Source organism: Miscanthus floridulus, chromosome 10 (genome assembly GCF_019320115.1).
Source record: "Miscanthus floridulus cultivar M001 chromosome 10, ASM1932011v1, whole genome shotgun sequence".
NCBI lineage: Eukaryota > Viridiplantae > Streptophyta > Magnoliopsida > Poales > Poaceae > Miscanthus > Miscanthus floridulus.
Window position 1 is genome coordinate 94,537,948 of NC_089589.1, and position 4,937 is coordinate 94,542,884.

Consider the following 4,937-nt stretch of genomic DNA (forward strand, 5'->3'; position numbering starts at 1 on the left):
TCTCTCTCTCTCTCTCTCTCTCTCTCTCTCTCTCTCTCTCTCTCTCTCTCTCTCTCTCTCTCTCTTGAGAATAAACAATAGCATTTGTGTTATGGTCGGTGTGATAACTTCGGGTTCCTAACCTCAAAAAAAAAACATAGCAATTGCATGGCAAAATTATATGGAAGAGCTAAGTAATAAGCATGCAGATAAAAGCAATAAACGTGACCACCTAAGGGCCGTTTTGGTAGAGCTTTACTTCTTAATTCTCTGAATGAGTGATTCTGATGAAGAGCAAGCTGGGGAGCACGTGAGAATCAATTCTAAAGTGATTCCTATGACAAATGAATGAGGAGGAGCGAGAAGCAGTGGAGAGCGGATTCTTTTAACTTCCAGCTCGTAGTATAAATGGAGAAGTGATTCTTCCACCACCACTTCCATAATAAACTGGCAATTGAAGCGCTTGGCCAAATACTCTAACTTCCACCACCACTTCCATAATAAACTGGCAATAATTTTCGCCAATTCGTAATGCCAAACCCCTTTTATGTTGGTCTTATTACAACTTTCACCCATTTTACAAGATAATATACTTTTTTTTTTACTAAGTCCACCATGCAAATTAATATTAGTGCTTATACCTATTGTTGTATAAATTTGACCAAACTTAATATGGTCTGACTTATAAGAGAGAAAGGTAGCATTTGCATGGTACGCCGACTACGTAGCAAGCTGTGATGAGCTAGTCGGCTAGTCGCCTAGTCCACGTCCTGGTTATGGACGGCACGCAGCACCATGGTCTCGACAATGAGCCCCGGTCCAAGCCCCAACATGACGCCCCACTTGCAGTCGACATCACCACCACCTTGCCGGCGACGCCTCAGCTCGTCGATAACAAAGATGATCGTCGCCCCAAGCATGTTGCCGTACTCGCTGAGCACATGCCGGCTGACCGCCAGCTTCTCGGGCTGCAGACCGAGAGCGGCGTCGTAGCTATCCAAGATCGCACGGCCCCCGGGGTGGACTGCCCAGAACAGGCGGTTCCAGGCGCCGGAACCGCATCCCTCGAGGCCCAGCGGTGCCAACGCGTCCACCAGGCAACGCTCGACGTTGCCGCGCAGCAGCGCCGGCAGCTCGGCGGACATGAGTCGAGCCCGTTCTCGCTGAGCCGGAACCAGACGGCGCGCTCCGTCCCCGGCAACGTCGCCTGCGACGCGGACGCCATGAGAAAGATGGGGCGCTCAGAGTCAGAGGAGGCCGCCTGGTTGGCACCGACGATCACGGCGCCGGCGCCATCGCTGAAAAGGGAGTTGGCAACGAGCTCGTGGAGCTGAGCCTCGTCGGGGGCGCGGAATAAGGTGATGGCAGCGACGTCAGCGCAGACGACGAGTACACGCGCGCCGAGGTTGTTCTCGGCGAGGTCCTTGGCGACGCGGAGCGCGGCTGAGCCTGCGGAGCAGCCGTGGAGGTTCAGCACGGTGCGCTGCACGTCCGGGCGGAGTCCCAGGAGCGCAGCCAGGCGGACGTCCGGGCCTGGCCCGCCGGCCACGGAGTTGGTGCTCACGACGAGGTGCGTGTGTCGACCGCCGGGTGGCCCCACTCCGCGATCGCCTTCTCTGCCGCGGCTGCGGCAAGCGCCGGCAGGGGGTCCTCGTTGATGCTCAGCCGGGCGCTGAGAGACGGCAGTGCCCGGTCCAGGATCTCTGGGTGGCGATCGACCATCTCCTCTGTATGGTGGAAATGGAGCTTCTTCACGCCTGATTTTTCACCTGCACGCAAAGCGGTGATTATTGCAGATCCTGGAAAATTTGTGATGTGGTTAAAAGGGTAGATAATTTTTTTTTTCTCATTATCGGTACATATTCTCTTCATCTTGGCCTTGAGCGTGACGAGGTGGTCGCTCCTTGTGACGCGGAAGTGTCTGCGAACTCATCTTGCGGCACCCAGTTAGCTGGGTTCGCCGTGCCTATGGCCAGTACGGCTGCCAGGTGGGTCTCCTCAAGGACAGCTGATGCCACCATGGTCGCCTGATGATGGCAACAACGTCGCAGCGTGTGATATATATTGCTACAGGTGAGGTGGATCTGCTAGCTCATTCATTGCTGTGCGTTGGTAAGTGGTCGGCAAACTGCCAACAACCATAAATCGTAGGAGCTTCAAGATTTTTGCCAGGCTTAATCAAGCAAAAATTTATTGGGACAGGCATCTCGAACAGGGTTGAGAGGTGGAGGCTCCTCGGTGAAGGCTAGCTGGTGAAGGTCTTCCGACGAAGGTCCGGCTGGAGAAGGTCGCCCGACGAAGGCCCGGCCGAAGAAGATCCTGCGAAGAAGGTTGACCCAAGGAGGTCCCTAGACTAAAGCTGGTGCGGGAAAGGTCTCACGGTGAAGCCTCCCAGACGAAGGTCTTGGGACAAAGGTCCTGAACGAAGTCTCAGACGAAGGTCCCAGATGATAGTTACGTGTAAGGGCTCCGCAGAGAAGGCTCCATGACGGAGACTCCGCGGAGAAGGCTCTACGGCAAAGGGCGAAGGCTGCAACATGTGAGAGGGGAGAGTGAGGCGGCAGCTAAGGTTTACGAAAATGAGTGGGAGAAGAGAGAGCCCTTCTTGCCCTCGTGCCCTTGGCATTATATAGGCAAGCGGCAATTTACAAGCGACCCCTTGGTGGGGAAAGATTTTACAAGCTACTACACTAACTTCTATTGGACCTCTTCAAGGGGGAGTTGGCCCATTTGAACATGCCCCCCAACAAAAATGTACTAAGTTGTCAGTGAGTGCCATGCAGGTTTTCTCAAATTCATATAACTATAACCGAAACATGAAAAAAAAATAGAGCGCAAACTTTCTAGAACCCGCCCCACGTCGCTCCCCTGAATGACACGGGTGGTGCTCCCCTCCCCAGTCATCGGAGGCTGTCCTCTCCGGCCCCTCGTGCTAGCCGTCGCTGGAGTAGACCGGCAGAAGCTCGCGCAGCCACAAGGATGGCGGCATGGGGCTGTAGGACACGTGGACGCCTAAGAGGGGGGGGGGGTGAATTAGGCAACTTAAAATTCTAACTCCAAACTATGGCCTCTTTTTCTACCTCTAGCAAAACCTATGCAAAAGATAATCTATCTAGATGTGCAACTACGGTTTTGCTAGTGTGTTGCTATCTCTACCGCAAATGATAATAAAATGATCAATGTAAATGCGGAAGCTTAAAGAGCAAGGTAGAGATATGCAAACTCCCGTCGACGACTCCGGTATTTTTACCGAGGTATCGAGAAGCGCGCAAGCTTCCCCCTAGTCCTCGTTGGAGCCCCTCGCAAGGAATCCCTCGCAAGGGCCAAGCTCCCGGTCGGGTAACTCCGTGGATAGCCTCGGGCCTTCCCCACGCGCAAGTGGGTATCCGATGTGCCTTCCGGCAAGCCTCTCCCGGATGCTCCCCGCCGTCTTCACTATCAAGCTTTCGGCCGAAACGCCGCGGGCCTTGTTCCCTTCAGTACACGGTGGCGGCCGCACCACAAACGCGGTTGGTGCGATCTCGCAAGACTTCAAGCCCCTCCGATGTACAACTTTTGTGCTCGCAAGCACGGGGTGGCAAGAGGTATGCAAACCTCACTAAACACTAGGCATACACCTAGAGCAAGCGCATAAGCGGTGGTCTAATCAACCTAAGCACTTCGCAAAGCACCTACGCTAATCACCTGATGAAACACTAAGCACTATGCAAGTGGAGATCACTAAAATGGTGTATCAACACCCTTGGTATGTTTCCTCAGCTCCACACTGCTCAAATGGCCGGTTGGGGGTTGTATTTATAAGCCCCACTGAGAAAGTAGCCGTTGGGGTCGAACTCCCGCAATTCTACTACTGACCGGACGTTGAGATCGTCCTGACCGGACGCGTCCGGTCGTCCCGACCGTTGCAGCCGCGAACCACCGATCGGACGCTGCCAGCGTCCGGTCGCCTGCCACCGGACGCGTCCGGTCGCAGTTTCGCGCACCTGGAACCTCTCTGTACTCGATCGGACGCTGCGTTTCTGCGTCCGGTCGGTTGCCGCCAGCGTCCGGTCCTCGCGTCCGGTCGCCTGTCTGCCGAGCCACCGGTCCAGCGTCCGGTCGCGCTTTCAGCGTCCGGTCCAGCGTCCGGTCGCCTCTGCGAGCTCGTTTCTTCGCGATCTTGCATACGGCTTGGTTCCTATCTTCATGCTTGGACTTTGCTTGATATCTTGGGTCTTTTCTTGTGCTTCTAATGTCTTGCTTGAGGTGTTGATCATCGGATCATCACGTCGCCTTCGTCCAAGTCACGTCTTGCACCCTATTGGACTACAAAACAAACACTTGCAAATTCATTAGTCCAATTTGGTTGTGTTGGTCATCAAACACCAAAATCCAAAGTAAATGGGCCAAGGGTCCATTTTCCTTACAATCTCCCCCTTTTTGGTGATTGATGCCAACACGACCAAAGCAAGCAAATAATTAGAATTTGGAAGTTAAAAACTACCTACTTGCTAGGATGCAATGCAAAGGGCAAGTTTATTTGATACTTAAAGATACCAATTGAGACTAAATGAAAGGTTATCTTTCCCTTGCAAATGTCCCCATGTGGCATTATGGATTCCTACCAATTTTACCATTACTTAGACTAATCCATAATCCACTTTCCTCCCTTACCACTTGTAGACATCAACTTGATGCTTGCCTTTGGTCCTTCAAATTCTCCCCCTTTGGCATCAAACACCGAAAAGGAAGACATTAGTAGCACAAGGGAGGGTCAATTTCATGATCCTTTGTGTATAGAGTGAAATGGATCACAAAATTTGACTCTCGCATTATATAGACTAAGCTCCCCCTAAATATATGCATACATATGGTAGAAAGCAAAGCATATGCATAATTAGCAATTTGTTGCACAAGAGAGTTTAATCTATATAATGCATGGAGAAAGCATATAAATATGAAATGAAATCAACATGATG

At 52.2% G+C, this 4,937-nt stretch overlaps 1 pseudogene; it reads right to left on the reverse strand.

Moving 5' to 3' along the window:
- Positions 1 to 454: 454 nt before the first annotated feature.
- On the reverse strand, positions 455 to 2,542 carry LOC136485134 (bisdemethoxycurcumin synthase-like; annotated as a pseudogene).
- Positions 2,543 to 4,937: the final 2,395 nt, after the last annotated feature.